We start from the raw sequence: 22,392 nt of genomic DNA on the forward strand, positions 1-22,392 counted from the left end.
GATGACATTCTGGTGTATTCCACTATGCGCGCCAAATATGTGTCCATGGTTCGCAATGTGCTGGCCTGACTGTTGGAAAATGACCTTTATGCCAAGGCAGAGAAGTGTATGTTTTTCCAGCAGTCCGTCTCCTTCCTCGGATACCGTATTACCACCTCAGGAGTGGAGATGGAGGGAGTTCGCATTTCAGCCGTGCGTAATTGGCAGAATCCAACCACGGTTAAGGAGGTGCAGCGCTTCCTTGGCTTCGCCAACTACTATCGGAGGATTATCCGGGGCTTTGGCAAGGTTGCAGCTCCCATTACATCCCTGTTGAAGGGTGGGCAGTCCGGCTCCGCTTGTCTGCTGAGGCTGACCTGGTCTTCAGCAAATTGCGGGTTCTGTTCATCTCAGCCCCGGTACTGGCCCACCCTGATCTATCACTACCGTTCGTAGTGGAGGTGGATGCGTCCGAGGTAGGGATAAGCGCTGTCCTGTCTCAACGCTCGGGCACACCACCCAAGCTCCTCCCCTGTGCCTTCTTCTCTAAGAAGCTCAGCCCGGCGGACCAGAACTACGACGTTGGTGATCGGGAGCTGTTGGCTGTTGTCCGAGCATTGACCGTGTGGAGGCATTGGCTCGAAGGGGCGAAACACCCTTTCCTCGTCTGGACGGACCACCGTAACCTGGAGTACATCCGGACAGCGAGGAGGCTGAAACTTCGTCAGGCCAGGTGGGCACTATTCTTCACCCGGTTCGATTTTACACTGTCATACATCCCGGGTACAAAGAACGTGAAGGCAGACGCATTGTCACGGCTGTATGACACAGAGGAGAGGCCCAGAGACAACACCCCCATACTCCCGGCCTCCTGCATTGTGGCGCCGGTAGTATGGGTGATGGACATGGATATAGAGCAGGCATTACGCACAGATTCATCTCCACCTCATTGTCCAGCTGGGCTGCGGTACTTGCCTGCTCTTCTATGATCGGCTGATCTACTGGGCACACACGTCACCCTCCTCTGGTCACTCAGGTATCAGTCGTACAGTGCGCTGCCTGACCGAAAAGTACTGGTGGCCTACCTTGGCTAAGGATGTGAGGGTGTATGTCTCCTCCTGTTCGGTCTGCGCCCAGAGTAAGGCACCTAGGCACCTCCCAGCGGGTAAGTTACAACCTTTACCAGTTCCACAACGACCATGGTCTCACCTAAGTGTTGATTTTCTGACTGATCTTCCCCTCTCCCAAGGTAATACCACCATCCTGGTTGTTGTGGACCGCTTTTCCAAGGCCTCCCGCCTCCTTCCTCTGCCCGGTCTCCCCACGGCTCTGCAAACTGCGGAGGCCCTGTTTATACACTTCTTCTGGCACTACGGGGTACCAGAGTATATAGTGTCTGACCGAGGTCCCCAGTTCACATCCATGGTCTGGAAGTCGTTCATGGAACGTCTGGGGGTCTCGGTCAGCCTGACCTCTGGGTTCCACCCCGAGTCTAATGGGCAGGTAGAACAGGTAAATCAGGATGTGGGTAGGTTCCTGCGGTCCTAATGCCAGGACCGGCCGGGGGAGTGTTCGGTGTTCTTTCCATGGGCAGAATATGCCCAGAACTCTCTCTGCCACTCATCTACTAACCTAACGCCATTCCAATATGTTTTAGGTTACCAACCAGTTCTGGCACCAGAGCCAGACCGAGGCTCCTGCGGTGGATGACTGGTTTCGGCGCACGGAGGAGACGTGGGACGCTGCCCACGTTCACCTCCAATGCGCCGTACGTCGTCAGAAGGCTAACGCTGACTGCCACCGCAGTGAGGCCCCGGTCTTCATACCAGGGGATCGGGTCTGGCTCTCGTCCTGGAATCTCCCCTCCGCCTGCCCTGCCGGAAGCTGAGCCCGCAGTATGTGGGGCCGTTCAAAGTCCTGAGGAGAATCAACAAGGTCACCTATAGGTTATTACTTCCCCCTGATTACCATATTAACCCCTCGTTTCATGTGTCTCTCCTCAGGCCGGTGGTGGCTGGTCCGCTCCAGGAGTCTGAGGTGTGGGAGGTCCCTCCACCTCCTCTGGACATCGAGGGGGCCCCGGCATACTCTGTCTGTTCCATCCTGGATTCGAGGCGTCGGTGGGGGGCCTTCAGTACCTCGTGGAGTGGGAGGGGTACGGTCCGGAGTAACGGTGCTGGGTCCCTGTGAGGGATATCCTCGATCCCTCCCTGTTGCAGGATTTCCACCGTCGCCATCCGGCTCGCCCTGCTCCGCGTCCTCCTGGCCGTCCCCGAGGCCGGGGTCGGCGCACTGCTGGACTGCGCGTCAAGGGGGGGTACTGTCACGACTTCCGCAGAGGCTGCCTCTCCTCCTTGTTCGGGCAGACTTCGGCGTTCGTCGTCACTGGCTTACAAGCCACTGCCGCTCCATATATCATCATTCCATTTGTCTTGTCTTGTCAATTACACACACCTGGTTCATATCCCCTCATTTGTCGGTGTATAAGTGTTCCCTCTTCCCCCTTGCCCTTGTGGGTGATTGTTTTATGTGAGTTGAGTGTAGCTCGGTGGAGCTACTTGTACCTTGTATTGCCGGTACCTTGTATTGCCGGGGTAGATTATTCCCCTGTGCCTGTATTTTGTTGGAGCTATCCAGCGCAACTCGGTACGACGGAATAAACTCTGTATTCTGTGATTTACCCTCCTGCGCCTGACTCCTTCTAATCACACTCATCACACCATTTTTCATTTAAGTTAATAGGTAATTTATAACAAAACCTTTTGATATTGCCAATCATTTCACCAGTAAAGTGGAAAAACTCAGAAGTGAAAGGACAACATACTGTATCTAATAATGAAAGAGAAGAACTGTTTTGAATTTGGTCAAGTTAGTGTGGGAGAGGTGGAAAAACTATTGTTATCCATCAATAATGATAAGCCACCAGGTATAGACAACCTTGATGGGAAACTATTGAGAATAGTTGCAGACTGTATTTCCACCCCTATTTGCTATATCGTTAACCAAAGCCTAAAGGAGTGTGGGTGGAAGCTAAAGTAATTCCACTGCTTAAAAATAGTAAAGCACCCTTTGCTGGTTCTAACAGCCACCAAAGCAGTTTGCTGCCTGTTCTTAGTAAACTGATGGAAAGAACTGCGTTTGACGAAATACAATGCTATTATTCAGAGAACAAATTAACTACTGTGGTATGTGGTAGTAGAGTAGAGGCCTGAGGACACACACTTAGTATGTTGTGAAATCTGTTATGAATGTATTGTAATGTTTTTAAATGTATAACTGCCTTAATTTTGCTGGACCCCAGGAAGAGTAGCTGCTGCCTTGGCCATAATAAATACAATACTGACTTTCAGCATGCATATAGAGAAGAGCACTCATTTTGTACTGCACTGACTCAGATGACAGATGATTGGGTAAAATGGATAATAAGATGATAGTTAGAGCTGTACTATTAGATTTCAGTGCAGCCATTGATGTTATTGATCATAAATTGTTATTGAAGAAACTAACTTGCTATGGCTTTACATCACCTGCCATCAAATGGTCACTCTTCTCTATTTTTACAAATGCTTTGCCACTGGTCTTACACAAAGCTAGAATGCCTTTACAAAAAAGTGCTACAGGAATCCTGCAGGATTGACAAAATCCTGCAGTATGAATTGTCCAGCAGAAATGTTTTAAATCCTGCACAAACATGACAATTCCTGCAGGAATCCTGCAGGACCAAACCCTGTAGGATTCTGATATTCCTGCAGGATATGGCAATTCCATGTCGAATCCTGCAGGACCAAGTACATTCCTGCAGGAATCATGCAGGACTGAAACCTTCAGGATTTTGATATTCATACAGGATATGGCAATACCTGCAGGACCAAGTACATTCCTGCAGGAATCATGCAGGACCAAAACCTGCAGGATTTTGAAATTGCTGCAGGATTTTGAAATTGCTGCAGGATATGGCAATTTCAAGATAACTACAGGATTTGAGAAACAGTATGTTGTGACAACAGACAAAATACATGTTTGAAATATAGTGCAATTTCAATGTCAACTCAGCAGATGAGAAATGTCATAAATGACAATATCCACATGCAATGAATATAGTGTATTCTATTTGTATTTAATAGGTACCAACACAATTGATAATGGTTTCAGTAGGCCCACACTTCAGTCAATGTAATAATGCATTTACAGTGCATTTGGAAAGTATTCAGACCCCTTGACTTTTTCCACATTTTGTTATGTTACAGCCTTATTCTAAAAATGATTAAATAAAATAAAAAACGAATCAATTTACACACAATAACTCCTAATGACAAAGCGAAAACAGGTTTTTAGAAATGTTGGCAAAAATATTAAAAATAAAAACAGGAATTGTCTGTAGAACTCCGAGACAGGATTGTGTCGGGTACCAAAGCGTTTCTGCAGCATTGAAGGTCCTCAAGAACAGTGTCCTCCATCATTCTTAAATAGAAGAAGCTTGGAACCACCAAGAATATTCCTAGAACAGGCCGCCCGGCCAAACTGAGCAATAGGGGGAGAAGGGCCTTGGTCAGGGAGGTGACCAAGAACTTGATGGTCACTCTGACAGAGCTCCAGAGTTCCTCTATGGAGATGGGAGAACCTTCCAGAAGGACAACCATCTCTGCAGCACTCCACCAATCAGGCCTTAATCGTAGAGTGGCCAGACGGAAGACACTCCTCAGTAAAAGGCTCATGACGGCCCGCTTGGAGTTTGCCAAGAGGCACCTAAAGGACTCTCAGACCATGAGAAACAAGATTCACAGGTCTGATGAAACCAAGATTGAACTCTTTGGCCTGAATGCCATGCATCACGTCTGGAGGAAACCTGGCACCATCCCTATTGTGAAGCATGGTGGTGGCAGCATCATGCTGTGGGGATGTCATTCAGCGGCAGGGACTGGGAGACTAGTCAGGAATGATGAAAAGATGAACGGAGCAAAGTACAGAGAGATCCTTGATAAAAACCTGCTCCAGAGCTCTCAGGACCTCAGACTGAGGCAAAGGTTCACCTTCCTACAGGACAACAACCCTAAGCACACAGCCAAGACAATGCAGGAGTGGCTTCAGGACAAGTCTCTGAATGTCCTTGAGTGGCCCAGCCAGAGCCTGGACTTGAACCTGATTGAACATCTCTGGCGAGACCTGAAAATAACTGTTCAGCGACGCTCCCCATCCAACCTGACAGCGCTTGAGAGGATCTGCAGAGAAAAATGGGAGAACCTCCCCAAATACAGGTGTGCCAAGCTTGTAGCGTCATACCCAAGAAGACTCGAGGCTGTAATCGCTGCCAAAGGTGCTTCAACAAAGTCTTCAGAAAAGGGTCTGAATACTTATGTATTTAAAAAATATATATAAATAAAAAACATGTTTTTGCTTTGTTATTATGGGGTATTGTGTGTAGATTGAAAAAACTATTTTATCCATTTTAGAATAAGACTGTAAGAATCCCAGAGGCAGTGCCTCCAGTCTCTAGGTCTCTTATTGTGCATCTTGTTGTCATCACTGGGTCTATAAAAGCGTTGCCCACTTCACTGCCAACGTCAACAAAAGACCTGACCGTCCCCACTGATCCATGTTGGGTGACCACAACATGGTTTACTCATTTCGATAAGGTACTTGCTGTTTTGGAATGAATGCAATTCCCATTAATGATCGTGCTACGGTGAAATGTAGATGGTTCTTTGTAAGTAACATCTGACTCTCAAAGGAGAAAAGCCTCCCTTGATGTAGGGTTCCGTGCAACAGGATACCCTAGTAAAAATACACTTATTTTTTTTCACATTTGTTGGCGAGTTTGTAGCCCCTTAACATTTCTTCAACAAACCTTTTGCTAGCTTGGTTTGATTCTGTGCTGAATGTAATAGAGTGTAGTCTCGGGATGTGCTGGTAGATGAACATTTCCACTATTTGTCCTGGTACACCTTGAGTGCCATGGAAGAGTTTACCAAGTCTCCCATTACTACTTTCAAAGATGAATCACTTTGAGCCACAAAGTTCCCCAGTTTCGGACAGTGAGTGAAAAAAGTATTTGATCCCCTGCTGATTTTGTACGTTTGCCCGCTGACAAAGAAATGATCAGTCTATAATTTTAATGGTAGGTTTATTTGAACAGTGAGAGACACAATAACAACAAAAAATCCAGAAAAACGCATGTCAAAAATGTTATAAATTGATTTGCATTTTAATGAGGGAAATATGTATTTGACCCCCTCTCAATCACAAAGATTTCTGGCTCCCAGGTGTCTTTTATACAGGTAACGAGCTGAGATTAGGAGTACACTCTTAAAGGGAGTGCTCCTAATGTAACGATCCCGGCTGTCTGAGTCGGGTCCTGTCTGGTGACTAGTGTTCCTGTTCGTAAGCTCCAGTTTCCCGAGGGTTCGGGAACGCTCCGGGGAGCGCTCTTGTTTTCCGCACCTGCATCCCATCAGCAATCTGCACACCTGGTCCTGATCATCACCCTTCTTAGGCTCTGGCCGAACATCCAGTTCCTGCCGGATCGTTAGCCATGAACAGTAGGTGTATCAGAGTATCAGTCCTAGAGCGTCTAGCGTTAGTTTTGTTGTTTGGTCCTTGTTGGTTTATTGTTACTTACCTCCGTTTTTGTTCCATCTGCAGTCACTCGTCCGGAACCTTCACCCTACCTCTGCCTGATGGTCGGCGGCTGCCGAGCCATCACTGGACCAACACCTGCACCCTCAACAACTCATCCACGCCGCCCGCTCTGTCCCTGGATTATTCTGCACCTTTTTTGAATCTGTAATAAACCCTCACCTTCGTTCAACTCTCCTTGTCCTGGTCTGCTTCTGGGTTCTGTCTGAGGGAACCGTGACAGAACGATCCGGCCAGTAATGAACCCAGCGGACCTGGACTCTGTTCGCCATGCCATTACCCAGCAGGAGAAGATGTTGGGCCATCATAGCACGGTACTACAGGAGATTGCGTTGTCAGTTCGGAACCTTTCTACCGGTCTGACGGAGGTCCAGAACCAACGCCAGTGTCCGGTGGAGGACCCACTACCGGTTTCACCCATCTCGCCTGCCGCTTCTGAAGTTGTGTCCCTCCGTGAGCCCAAGGTTCCGACGCCGGATAAATATGAGGGGGAGCTGGGAAGATGCCGTTCCTTCCTTATGCAGTGTGGATTAGTGTTCGATCTACAGCCCTACTCTTATGCCACAGACAAGGCTAGGATAGCCTTTGTGATTGAGTTGCTGCGTGGTCGAGCGCTGGAGTGGGCTTCAGCCGTTTGGGAACGACAGGATCCCTGCATGGCTTCATACCAGGGGTTCACGGCCGAGATGAGGAAGCTCTTCGACCATTCCGTCCGAGGGAGGGACGCAGCTAGGCGCCTGTTTTCTCTTCACCAAGGAACTCGCAGCGTGGCCGACTTCGTGATCGAGTTCAAGACGTTGGCTGTGGAGAGTGGGTGGAACGAGGAGTCTTTGCAAGCGGCCTTTTACCAGGGTCTGTCGGAGCAGCTCAAGGATGAGTTGATCTCCTATCCGAGCCTAGTGACCTGGACAGCTTGGTAGCCTTGTCTATTCGGGTGGATAATCGAGTCCGAGAGCGAAGGAGGGAGAAGCAATGGGGTCCGTCCAATCGATCAGCTTCTCAGTTCCCAGTCGGGTCGGGTGGTGGACCAGAACACGTCGATCATTCTCCACCACAAAGGATTAGTGGAGAGGACCTCTCTCCCGATTCTGAACCCATGCAAGTGGGGCGGCACGGGTTAACCAAGGAGGAGCGTCAACATAGACGTAAGACCAACTGCTGCCTCTACTGTGGTCGCTCGGGACATTACATCTCCACTTGTTCCCGGCGGTCGTCAAACTGCCCGGCTCGCTAAAGTTGGGAGGACTTTTAGCGAGCCAGTTTCAACCTCTCAGTACCTCTGTCAGACCCCGCTTCCCGGCTACCCTTGTGAACAGGAATCAGAGCTTAGCGCTTAACGCTTTTATCGATTCAGGTGCCGATGGAAGCTTTCTTGATGCCGAGTTGGTGGAACAGCTGGGGCTTTCCAAGGAGCAATTGCCGGAAGCCATTGAAGCGACCACTCTGAACGGCAGTAGTCTGGCACGTATCACGATGAGGACTGAACCCGGTTAAGATGCGGTTGTCGGGGAATCATTCTGAGATGATTTCATTTTCATTCTGCCGTCTTCCCATGTTCCTCTGGTCCTTGGATACCCCTGGCTGAAGGAACACAATCCCACGTTCGATTGGGTGACGGGCAAGGTAACGAGTTGGAGCCTCGATTGTCATGCTAACTGTCTCAAGACTGCCTGCCCCCATTCGGTTCCCAGTCAGGTGATTGAGGCTAAACCCCCAGATTTGTCCCTGGTTCCCGAGACATATCACGATTTGGGGGAAGTTTTCAGTAAGCAGAAGGCTCTGTCACTCCCTCCCCACCGACCATATGATTGTGCCATCAACCTGGTTCCTGGAGCTGTCTACCCCAAGGGGAAGGTTATACAGTATCTCCCGACCTGAACGTGAGGCGTTGGAGACCTACATCAAGGAGTCCCTAGCTGCTGGTCTCGTTCGTCCCTCGTCATCACCCCCTGGGGGCAGGATTCTTCTTTGTGGGTAAGAAGGATGGCTCTCTTCGCCCGTGTATTGATTATCGGGGGTTGAATGACATCACGGTCAAGAACAAGTATCCCCTGCCCTTGATGAGTTCTGCCTTCGACTCCTTACAGGGTGCTACGGTGTTCACCAAGCTAGACCTACGCAATGCGTATCACCTGGTCCGGATCAGAGAGGGGGACGAGTGGTTGACGGGTTTCAATACACCGATGGGTCACTTCGAGTATCAGGTGATGCCGTTTGGACTGACCAATGCTCCAGCGGTATTCCAGAGTATGGTGAACGACGTCCTGAGAGATATGATCGGTCTCTTCGTGTTTGTTTACCTGGATGACATTCTGATCTTCTCGAAGGAACCTTCCGACCACGTCCAGCATGTCCGGCAGGTTCTGCAGCGATTGTTGGAGAATCGCCTGTTCGTGAAGGCCGAGAAGTGCGAGTTTCACGCCCACACGACATCCTTTCTCGGGTACATCATCTCCAGGGGAGAGATTAGGATGGACCAGGAGAAGGTTAGAGCGGTTCTGGAATGGGCCCAGCCCGGTACGAGATTGCAGCTCCAGAGATTTTTGGGGTTTGCGAATTTCTACCGCAGATTCATCCGGGATTACAGCCGTGTGGCCGCTCCATTAACCGCCTTGACTTCCAGTATCAGGACCTTCAAGTGGAATCCGGAGGCGGATCGTGCGTTTCTGGATTTGAAGAGGCGATTCACCAACGCACCGATTCTCTCTCAACCGGACACGGGCCGTCAGTTCGTCGTTGAAGTGGACGCGTCTGATGTGGGAGTTAGCGCCATCCTGTCGCAGCGATGCTCCACGGACAGTAAACTCCATCCCTGCGCCTACTACTCTCGTCGCCTTTCGCCTGCGGAGAGGAATTACGATGTGGGTAACCGGGAGCTTCTCGCGGTGAAACTTGCCTTGGAGGAGTGGCGCCACTGGTTGGAGGGGCGGAGCAACCGTTTATTGTCTGGACTGACCACAAGAATCTTGCTTACGTGCAATCGGCTAAACGTCTCAACTCCCGTCAGGCCAGGTGGGCGTTGTTTTTCGGACGATTCAAGTTTTTCCCTGACGTTCCGACCTGGATCTAAGAACGGCAAAGGCGGGCGCCTTGTCCCGGATGTTCTCCAAGACGGAGGAGAGTGGGTCCAAGACCGAGACGATTCTCCCCGGAAACTGCGTCGTGGGAGCAGTTATGTGGAAGATTGAGGAGGAGGTGCTGGCGGCCCTTCGGACTCAGCCCGGTCCCGGTAACGGTCCACCCGGTCGGTTGTTTGTGCCTGAGTCGGTTCGTCCTGCTGTCCTCAAATGGTCCCACGCCAGCAAGATGGCTTGTCACCCTGGCGTGGCTCGGACAATGGCGTTTCTTCGCAGACGTTTTTGGTGGCCTGCCATGGCCGAGGATACTCGGGGGTTTGTTGCTGCCTGTCCAGTGTGTGCGCAGAATAAGAGTACCAATCGGTCCAGCTCTGGACTACTTCACCCCCTTCCTATTCCCCGGCGACCATGGTCGCATCTGGCCCTGGACTTCGTCACTGGGTTGCCCGCTTCTGAGGGGAACACGGTCGTTCTGACTATCGTGGACAGATTCAGCAAGTTCGCCCACTTTGTGCCAATTGCCAAGCTTCCCTCTGCCTCGGGAGACGTCCGAGATCCTGGTTAGGGGAGGTTTTCAGGGTCCACGGTTTGCCCAGTGATATCGTTTCCGACCGTGGCCCTCAGTTTACCTCTGCTGTCTGGAAGTCCTTCTGTTTGGCCATTGGAGCTACAGTCAGTCTCACATCTGGTTTTCACCCCCAATCCAATGGTCAGGCGGAGAGAGCCAACCAGAAGATGGAATCCACGCTACGCTGTCTGGTCTCTTCCAACCCCACCTCCTGGGTCTCTCAGTTGCCTTGGGTTGAGTATGCCCACAATACTCTTCCTACATCTGCCACTGGGATGTCTCCCTTCCAGTGCCTGTATGGCTACCAACCTCCCCTGTTTCCTTCTCAGGAGAAGGAGCTCTCAGTGCCTTCTGTTCAGGCCCATATTCGTCGTTGCCACCGGACCTGGCATCGGGCCAGAAAGGCACTCCTTAGAGTTTCGGACCGGTATCAGCTCCAGGCGAATCGTCGCCGGATCCCCGCTCCCACCTATACCATCGGAGATAGGGTTTGGTTGGCCACACGGGATCTTCCGTTACGGACTGAGTCTAGGAAGTTGTTACCGAAGTTAATTGGTCCGTTTGTGGTGGAGAAGGTGATCAATCCAGTGGCAGTTCGACTCAAACTACCGAGGACGCTCAGAGTCCATCCCACCTTTCATGTCTCCTGCCTCAAGCCTGTCTTCCTCAGTCCTCTGTTGCCTCCTCCGCCTCCTCCTCCTCCTCCTCGGATGATCGGAGGTGGTCCTGCCTACACGGTGCGGCGCATCATGGATTCCAGACGGCGGGGCCGGGGTTTCCAGTATCTCGTGGACTGGGAGGGGTATGGCCCTGAGGAGAGGAGTTGGATTCCGCGGCGACAGGTCCTAGATGCGGAACTCATCAGTGACTTCTACCGCCTCCATCCTGGCGCTCCGGGAGTCCGCCCGGTGGCGTTCGATCGGAGGGGGTACTGTAACGATCCCGGCTGTCTGAGTCGGGTCCTGTCTGGTGACTAGTGTTCCTGTTCGTAAGCTCCAGTTTCCCGAGGGTTCGGGAACGCTCCGGGGAGCGCTCTTGTTTTCCGCACCTGCATCCCATCAGCAATCTGCACACCTGGTCCTGATCATCACCCTTCTTAGGCTCTGGCCGAACATCCAGTTCCTGCCGGATCGTTAGCCATGAACAGTAGGTGTATCAGAGTATCAGTCCTAGAGCGTCTAGCGTTAGTTTTGTTGTTTGGTCCTTGTTGGTTTATTGTTACTTACCTCCGTTTTTGTTCCATCTGCAGTCACTCGTCCGGAACCTTCACCCTACCTCTGCCTGATGGTCGGCGGCTGCCGAGCCATCACTGGACCAACACCTGCACCCTCAACAACTCATCCACGCCGCCCGCTCTGTCCCTGGATTATTCTGCACCTTTTTTGAATCTGTAATAAACCCTCACCTTCGTTCAACTCTCCTTGTCCTGGTCTGCTTCTGGGTTCTGTCTGAGGGAACCGTGACACCTAATCTCAGCTTGTTACCTGTATAAAAGACACCTGTCCACAGAAGCAATCAATCAATCAGATTCCAAACTCTCCACCATGGCCAAGACCAAAGAGCTCTCTAAGGATGTCAGGGACAAGACTGTAGACCTACACAAGGCTGGAATGGGCTACAAGACATCGCCAAGCAGCTTGGTGAGAAGGTGACAACAGTTGGTGCGATTATTCGCAAATGGAAGAAACAAAATAACTGTCAATCTCCCTCGGCCTGGGGCTCCATGCAAGATCTCACCTCGTGAGGAATCAGCCCAGAACTACACGGGAGGATATTGTCAATGATCTCAAGGCAGCTGGGACCATAGTCAACAAGAAAACAATTGGTAACACACTACGTGAAATCCTGCAGCGCCCGCAAGGTCCCCCTGCTCAAGAAAGCACATATACAGGCCCGTCTGAAGTTTGCCAATGAACATCTGAATGATTCAGAGGAGAACTGGGTGAAAGTATTGTGGTCAGATGAGACCAAAATCGAGCTCTTTGGCATCAACTCAACTCGCCGTGTTTGGAGGAGGAGGAATAGTGCCTATGACCCCAAGAACACCATCCCCACTGTCAAACATGGAGGGGAAACATTATGCTTTGGGGGTGTTTTTCTGCTAAGGGGACAGGACAACTTCACTGCATCAAAGGGACGATGGACGGGGCCATGTACCGTCAAATCTTGGGTGAGAACCTCAGCCAGGGCATTGAAAATGGGTCGTGGATGGGTATTCCAGCATGACAATGACCCAAAACACATGGCCAAGGCAACAAAGGAGTGGGTCAAGAAGAAGCACATTAAGGTCCTGGAGTGGCTTAGCCAGTCTCCAGACCTTAATCCCATAGAAAATCTGTGGAGCTGAAGGTTCGAGTTGCCAAACATCAGCCTCATGTCTTGCAGAGGGGTCAAATACTTATTTCCCTCATTAAAATGCAAATCAATTTATAACATTTTTGACATGCGTTTTTCTGGATTTTTGTTGTTGTTATTCTGTTATTCTGTCTCTCACTGTTCAAATAAACTTCCAAACTTACAAAATCAGCAGGGGATCAAATACTTTTTTCCCTCACTGTACCTACCTGCTTAGAAAACAAGTCTGGCCAGCACAATTAATAAATTGCGCAAAATAAGGCACCTGCACAGCCGTTGTACTCCACAATGGTGTTGAAGAATGACAAGATGATAAGGACACAATAAAGAGAAAACAGAGACTATTAAGCACCAAACAAAGGTATGTCAAAGTGTGTCAAGGAAGTGAAAGTTACAAAAATGGTGTTAACTGTTAGGACAAGGGATTATTTTTTTATTTTTTTAGGGGGTAGATCAGCTTTAATATCGCAGATAGATTGTAACTTCCATCAATGTAATTAGCTGCATCACTTCCAATCCCCCATAGTTTTTTTCATCTCTAAAAAAAAAATACATACATACATATATACATACATACATACATACACATACATATATACATACATACACATATACATGTCCTTTTAAAAAATACATTTCCCTTTATTACTTTCCAACCCCACCAGCCCTTCCCTAATTGGAGTAAACTATTGAACAACAATGCTTAGGCCTCTACTTCCAGCTTATACATACTGTTGGTGAACACATAATAAGGAGAGGGAGTTACAAACCATCGACGCTAGACAGAGAGGAATTTGCTTAATGCAAAAAGGCAGTTTATTAAAACAGAGAGATCTTGTCCTGCTCAAGCTACTGTCACGAACCGGCTCAAGTTCGTAACAAAAGGGAGACACGTGGAGACAAGGAGTACTCAAAGTATATATTTATTAATTAAAGTACACTAAATCAAATAACAATGGTGTGTGTAATCAGTAATCAGTAGTGTACGTGAGTGTTTGCATGCATAAATGTAATATGGAAAAGTGTTGAAAAGTGCCAAAACAAACAACCCAAAAAAAACTCAAAAATATCACAACCAAGATCAAAGTAACTGCCTGGAGAGAGTCTCCCTAATGAATGTGGAAGAGGTCCATTTATCCTGGGACACACCCGGCCCAGGTGTTTCCCATGTAGCTGACGACCCTCCCAACTCCGCCCACCGGCATCCTAACAAGGAAACAAGAACAAAGAGAGAATACGGCAGACAGAGTGGGAGGGTCGTCACACCCCCCCCATAAGACCGGGGACCAACAAGGACCCCGGACCAACGTACCAGCCCCTGCGTCCCAAACCGACAAATTGTACATGTTCACACCTCCACTTGCCCCCACCCATCATCCTCCCTCTCCAGACCTCAGCAACCTTTACACAGGAAGCAACCTTTAAGAGGAAAGAAGAACACAAGACTAGGAGGGGACAAACAGGAAGGATAGAACATGACAAAATCAAACAATGGTCGGTCACATCAATATTCATGAACAGGGCGCACGTCACCCTGCCCAACCACCTTTCCAAGGTATACAACAGTCGCCTGAGCAAACTCACATTCAGCCAAATTCATCGTGAGGCGACCCGCAGCCAGACGTCCGAACAAGGCCTGAATACGGGACAGATGCTCCTCCCAAGCATCTGCATATATCACTACATCGTCCAGATAAACAGCGCAACCGGCCAGACCAGAGACAACCCTGTTCATAAATCGCTGAAAAGTGGCAGGCGACATTCGCAGTCCGAAACTCATAACCGAATACGAGTACAGACCAAAAGGTGTAATAAAGGCAGAGATTTCACGTGCCCTACTCATCAGTGGCACCTGCCAATACCCCTTTAACAGGTCAAATTTGCTCACAAACGTAGCTGCGCCGACTTGACCAACGCAGTCCTCCATCCGAGGAAGAGGAAATGAATCCGGCCCAGTGACATCGTTTACCTTACGGTAATCCGTACAAAATCTATTTGTTCCATCCGATTTACTGCCCAAGATACAGGGAGAAGCCCAACTGGAGAAAGAAGGATCTGCTATTTTACTCTCCAGCATGTACCTGACCTCAGCATCCAGACAACGCAGTTTCTCTGAAGAAACTCTATAGAACCGTTGACGAATGGGGTCAGCATCTCCAATGTCAATATCATGTTCTATTAAGTTTGTACGTGTAGGTGTATCCGAAAACAACCCTGGAAATCTCCGAATCAAACCAACCCTCTCTTTCCGCTCATCAACAGGTAGATGAGTAAGAAGGCTATCTACAATCTCCAGTGTCTCTGAATTTTTCAATCTACCCTGCAGTATGCAATCGTCAGGACCAGAAACATCTTCCTGCTCCTGCACAGACCTAGCATGACCAGAACTCAGGGAATAAACAATATCAGCCAAAAGAACAGCCTTACCGTCCTCTGTAGACTCCCCCTGTTCAGTCTCAGAGGAACGTGCATAATAGGGTTTTAACAAATTTACATGGCACAGTTGGTGTGCTTTCCTCCGTTCTGGAGTGGCAACTAGATAATTTTGCTCAGTGTACTGGCGCACCACTGTATATGAACCTTGAAACTTGGCTTGAAAAGGAGAACCAACAATTGGCAGCAGAGCCAGAACCTGATCACCTGGACTAAAGTGATGAGGCTCAGCTCGGCGATCATATATGCTCTTCATCCTGTCCTGTGAAGATGATAGCTCCTCTTTAGCCATTTCACCAGCGGCATACAAGCGTCGCGAAAATCACCCACATATGATAACAGGGACTGAGGAGGCTCGGGAGACTTCCAGTCATCCTGGAGAACAGATAAAAGCCCACGCACCCGATGTCCAAACACTAGGTCATTTGGGCTAAAACCCGTGCTCTCCTGTGAAACCTCCCTAGCAGCTAACAGTAACCAAGGCAACCCCCTCCTCCCAATCCTTATCCATCTCAGTACAATAAGCTCTCAACAAAGACTTAAGTGTTTGATGGAAACGTTCCAGTGCTCCTTGACTTTGGGCATGATAAGCGCTAGACAAGTTGTGTTTAATATGGAGTTGTTGGAGAACCTGTCCAAAGAGATTAGAGGTGAAATTAGATCCTTGATCACTTTGAATGACCTTAGGGATTCCAAACAGTGAGAGAAACTGAGTCAAAGCTTTTAACACAGCCTTAGTCGTGATAGACCGGAGAGGGTAGGCAACAGGAAACCTAGTGGTCTGACACATCACAGTCAACAAATAATTACTACCCTTTCTAGAACGAGGCAGAGGACCAACACAGTCAATAATCAAATACTCAAAAGGTTTACTGAGTACAGGAATAGGGAACAGTGGTACCGGCTTAATAGCTTGATTAGGTTTACCAGTTAATTGACAGGTGTGACAAGTTTTGATGAAATCAGAAACATCCCTCTTTAATCTTGGCCAAAAAAAATGTCGTAATATGCGATTGTAGGTTTTTCTCACACCCATATGCCCAGCAACGTCGTTGTGAGAAGTTGTCAGCACCAACTCACGAAGCCTAACTGGTACCACAACCTGACTAATCGCCTCCCCAGAAAACAACTACCATGAGACATCCACTTCCTCATCAGGACCTCCTCTTGGAGAAAATAGCCCTGTGCGACATCTCCCAACTGTTCTACAGGCACAATTTGGTCCCGCAACTCTTCTAATGTAGGGTCAGCCCGTTGCGCCTCGATTAAATCGGAGCGGGATACGGATAACGGGATAACAGGGAAAACAGTAACAGACTTCTTTATGGTATTCTCGTTAGCCAGTTCCGTGACCAAGTCATCAGGGATCATAGAACGCGTCACTGCACACGCAGAAAACACCTCTGGGAAATTCTGCGCACTCTCATCAGGAATCCCTACAATTGAAGGCTTAGTAGAAACCGCTAAAGATGGAAACACGATAGGCCACACACGCTCCCCAGCCAAGTTATTTCCAAGGATCACGTCAACACCCTCAATAGGCAATGAAGGACGCACCCCCACAACAACCTCACCTTTCACCAGTCCACAATCCAACATCAGTTTATGCAATGGAACTGACAGAGTGTTCAAACCTATTCCCCTAATTAGAACACTATTCCCGAATCAGTCTCCGCAGAGAAGGGTAACACAGATTCCAACACAAATGATTCAGAGGCACCTGTATCTCTTAGGATCTTTACTGGCACTAGGTTCTTACTTCCTACCATAGACACAAAACCCTCCGTAACAAAAGGTAAATACTGGGATCAATATAGCCCTTCACATGGCTCTGGGCATGAGACAATGCGTCAGGAGTGAACTGATGTGGAACAGGCGCTGCTAACGCTATAGGCCTCGATTTACCATAAGCACCTGTACTGAATTTACCCCTAGACCTAAGAATCGGACATTCATTTTTCCAATGACCTAATTCTCGACAGTAGTGACACTCTTGACCAAAGTCAGTTTTACCACGGGTATCAGGCTCAACCCCAGTTGAATGAAACTCTGCCCGGGAACCGAAGTATCTCGGCGAGCGAGGCCCAAATCTCTGCAAACACCCCCACTCACTCCGAATACGGGGTTCTGCAAAAAAATGTGTGTGAGTCAACACATATTCATCTGCCAAAACCGCAGCTTCAGCGACAGTCTTTATTTTTCGTTCGTTAATGTACGCCGCTATACGATCAGGGATTGTGTCCTTAAATTGTTCTAACATAATCAGATCACACAGCCCTTGGAAAGTCATAACTGCAGAGGCGGAACACCAGCGATTGAACTGTGAAGATAATATTCGCGCAAACTCAACATGAGTCTGCTGATCATCCCTTTTTAAAGTTCTAAATCGTATGGCGGTAAGCCTCAGGGACCAATTCATAACTCTGTAACACAGCCGTTTTAACCTTCTCATAACTAACACTGTCTGCTACGCTAAGAGCTGAATATGCTTCTTGCGCTTTACCAGTCAGCACACACTGCAACATCAAAGTGCGATCAGAATCAGGCCAACTCCTAGCGTCAGCAACAACGCTCAAACAATGAAAAGAATGTCTCCGGGTCCTTTTCATTAAACTGGGGCAACAACCGTAAATTCCCTACAACATCAAATGTCTCTGGATTACGACCAAAAGAGGAACGACCCCTAGGTAACTCTGGGTCACCTTCCCAGAGCAAACTCTCCCCCTGAGAGCTTTCCTTCCCCTAACCAACTCTAGTCGCTCTTGTTGCAGCTTGATTTTAGCACGCTCCATATCCTGTTTAAATTCCAATTCCCTTTCATATTTTACACGATCATGCTCCATTTTAGCTCTTTGTCCATTTCGTTCATGCTCCATTTTAGCTTGTTCATGCTCCATTTTAGCTCTTTGTCCATTTTGTTCATGCTCTAGCTGTAACAGAAGCAGTTCTTTCTGCTGTTCAAAAAGAAGACCACTATGACTAACCGATGGAGCGGTCATTGTAACATATCGGGGGAGACAACGTGTCCTCAGCAGAGGCTGCCCCAGTGGTAACATCCAGAATACCACTCTCCATCAAATTGGCCTTCAATATTAACCTAATAGAATTTTTTTAGACGTTTATCACTAATTTCAACCTTGTAGTGTTCAGCAACCTTCAACAGCTGTTCTTTAGTACATAATTCTAACAGTTCTTCTGATGGAAAGCGAATGAACTCGTCTACATTAGACGCCATAATCAGGGAAAAAAAAATTAAATATATATATATCATAATAATCTCTCAACCCCTCTGCTGAGCACACCAGACACAAGAGAAATACAATCACACCGAGCACCACAGAAAAGAGCTGGGATATGGAGCTTCCCCAAAACCTACAATAACTCAACCCTAGTCTTCGTGCAGATTTGCGGTGGGTAATTACGCACTGTAGCCCGCTGGCAAGGAATTAAACCCCCAGCACGCTGGTAGATTTCCCCAAGCCACGGATGTGCCCCGAGACAACTGCTCAGTCCACTGACACCACACAAAAATAACAAACATTTAACCATGCCCACGTATCCCAAAACAAAACACGTCACTAAGCCTATCAGGGGAAAAAGCTATAGCTCCGGGTAGCAAATGTCACTACCCTACCCAATCTCCCACTGAGGTACACAGCCGATTGTACTCACCCCTCAGACCGATGTCCCAACAGCGAGTAGAGCAAGAGTTTCCAGGCTGGGCAGGGACTGGAAACTAACCAATGTACTCTCTCCAACGCAGTACAAAACCCAAAGGCAACCAATACTGGCCTATCAAACTCAAACAAACTAACAAAATTTACAAAGAAAAACCCTACAGAATTGGACATTAACTCCACGTTCTCCCAAACACAACCAGTTCAAGATCCCAGACGAGCCCCCACTTGTCACGAACCGGCTCAAGTTCGTAACAAAAGGGAGACACGTGGAGACAAGGAGTACTCAAAGTATATATTTATTAATTAAAGTAAACTAAATCAAATAACAATGGTGTGTGTAATCAGTAATCAGTAGTGTACGTGAGTGTTTGCATGCATAAATGTAATATGGAAAAGTGTTGAAAAGTGCCAAAACAAACAACCCAAAAAAACCTCAAAAATATCACAACCAAGATCAAAGTAACTGCCTGGAGAGAGTCTCCCTAATGAATGTGGAAGAGGTCCATTTATCCTGGGACACACCCGGCCCAGGTGTTTCCCATGTAGCTGACGACCCTCCCAACTCCGCCCACCGGCATCCTAACAAGGAAACAAGAACAAAGAGAGAATACGGCAGACAGAGTGGGAGGGTCGTCACACTACATGCATGGACCCATTCAATTGCCTCTTATGGAGACAGTTGAGAAGGGATGGATAAACAGAGTTTACAGCATTACTTATACAATGTAACATAAAGGAAGGGGTCCTTCTTCTAGTCCCTTGATTGGTTCCCGAGGCGTAGGAGGCGGGTCTGCTCTGTCCAGAGTAGAAGCCCCATTGGTGCACGGCAGAGTCCTCTGCCCTTGGCACCCGACCAGTAGACAGGGGAGTTGAGAATGAGTGTGCGTGCAAATGAAATATTGGTGTGTGTCAAGAGAAAGTGGTGGGGAGTATCTGGTGGTTTATGGCCGGAGAGGGGGTGTTGTCCTGTTATCGTACTCCTGTAAGATTAGGCCATCTGGTGCTCTGTTCTTTGTTCGTTACTAAAATGTTATGCACAGACAACTAACACACTGTTAGTATCAGACACATGACACAGAACATTTATTGAAAACAAGCTCCTAACACAATTTGTCTTGCACAACCTCTTGCACAACATATTACTCAGATCAATCTATAACATTTTATATTTACTACGACAATACTATATGCATTTTATGGACACAGTCAATTTTACAATAATTATTTTTTGTTTGTTTTTACTCCTGAACTTCCTCTACCCTCAACCTCTCTGATCATTTTCATGATGTCCATCCGGTTTGCTTCTACAGTGGGGAAAAAAAAGTATTTAGTCAGCCACAAATTGTGCAAGTTCTCCCACTTAAAAAGATGAGAGAGGCCTGTAATTTTCATCATAGGTACACGTAAACTATGACAGACAAAATGAGGAAAAAAAATCCAGAAAATCACATTGTAGGATTTTTAATGAATTTATTTGCAAATTATGGTGGAAAATAAGTATTTGGTCAATAACAAAGTTTCTCAATACTTTGTTATATACCCTTTGTTGGCAATGACACAGGTCAAACGTTTTCTGTAAGTCTTCACAAGGTTTTCACACACTGTTGCTGGTATTTTGGCCCATTCCTCCATGTAGATCTCCTCTAGAGCAGTGATGTTTTGGGGCTGTCGCTGGGCAACACAGACTTTCAACTCCCTCCAAAGATTTTCAATGGGGTTGAGATCTGGAGACTGGCTAGGCCACTCTAGGACCTTGAAATGCTTCTTACGAAGCCACTCCTTCGTTGCCTGGGCGGTGTGTTTGGGATCATTGTCATGCTGAAAGACCCAGCCACGTTTCATCTTCAATGCCCTTGCTGATGGAAGGAGGTTTTCACTCAAAATCTCATGATACATGGCCCCATTCATTCTTTCCTTTACACGGATCAGTCGTCCTGGTCCTTTGCAGAAAAACAGCCCCAAAGCATGATGTTTCCACCCCCATGCTTCACAGTAGGTATGGTGTTCTTTGGATGCAACTCAGCATTCTTTGTCCTCCAAACACGACGAGTTGAGTTTTTACCAAAAAGTTATATTTTGGTTTCATCTGACCATATGACATTCTCCCAATCCTCTTCTGGATCATCCAAATGCACTCTAGCAAACTTCAGATGGGCCTGGATATGTACTGGCTTAAGCAGGGGGACACGTCTGGCGGCGTAGTGTGTTACTGATGGTAGGCTTTGTTACTTTGGTCCCAGCTCTCTGCAGGTCATTCACTAGGTCCCCCCGTGTGGTTCTGGGATTTTTGCTCACCGTTCTTGTGATCATTTTGACCCCACGGGGTGAGATCTTGCGTGGAGCCCCAGATCGAGGGAGATTATCAGTGGTCTTGTATGTCTTCCATTTCCTAATAATTGCTCCCACAGTTGATTTCTTCAAACCAAGCTGCTTACCTATTGCAGATTCAGTCTTCCCAGCCTGGTGCAGGTCTACAATTTTGTTTCTGGTGTCCTTTGACAGCTCTTTGGTCTTGGCCATAGTGGAGTTTGGAGTGTGACTGTTTGAGGTTGTGGACAGGTGTCTTTTATACTGATAACAAGTTCAAACAGGTGCCATTAATACAGGTAATGAGTGGAGGACAGAGGAGCCTCTTAAAGAAGAAGTTACAGGTCTGTGAGAGCCAGAAATCTTGCTTGTTTGTAGTTGACCAAATACTTATTTTCCACCATAATTTGCAAATAAATTCATTAAAAATCCTACAATGTGATTTTCTGGATATTTTTTTCTCAATTTGTCTGTCATAGTTGACGTGTACCTATGATGAAAATGACAGGCTTCTCTCATCTTTTTAAGTGGGTGAACTTGCACAATTGGTGGCTGACTAAATACTTTTTTTCCCCCACTGTATATGCCATATCTTTCTAACTGTGCTCTTTCACAAAAGCTCTCAACCTACAACATATATACTTATTATGGACATTATTATTAGTTGTTGTTAGTTGTTATTAGTCACATCCTTCAACTCCATTCAACACCACCCATCTATCTCTTAATACCATCCATACTGGATTTCTATTTGCCATATATTTTTCAACTGTACTGTGATGTTTTACAAAAGTTCTGAACCTTTCTATTCTCATTGTTTCTACAGATTGTAAATTGAAAAGAAACATTTTAGCTAAAAGTATTATTATATTATTGATCGATTGACTATTACTTTTCAGATCACCCAGTAATGCTATCTGCAGGGTTAGCTCCAGGTAAATATTGCAATCCTTTAGTCATTCCTGGACCTGTGTCCAAAAACAAGCTACAAATGGACAGTACCAAAACAAATGATCTAATGATTCTGTCTCTTCGCAGCAAAATCTGCAGAGCTGGGAAGATTGTATCCCCCATAAAAATAACATTCTATTGGTAGCAAAACATTTATATAATAATTTAAATTGAAAAATTCTAAGTTTTGAATCTGGCGTCGTTTTGCGTGTCAGTTCATAAACACTATGCCATGGAATCGGTACATCAAAAATCTCTTCTTAACTATTTTGCAATCTATATGGGACGGCTGTCAATCCATTGGTCCTTAAATGAAACCGGTATACTTTATTTATCACAGTTTTCTTCAACCAATTATGTTCTTTAATGCAAGGCCGACAGACAAGTTCCTTACTTTTTCCCCCTTCCA

This window comes from Coregonus clupeaformis, chromosome 16, assembly GCF_020615455.1.
Source record: "Coregonus clupeaformis isolate EN_2021a chromosome 16, ASM2061545v1, whole genome shotgun sequence".
Lineage (NCBI taxonomy): Eukaryota > Metazoa > Chordata > Actinopteri > Salmoniformes > Salmonidae > Coregonus > Coregonus clupeaformis.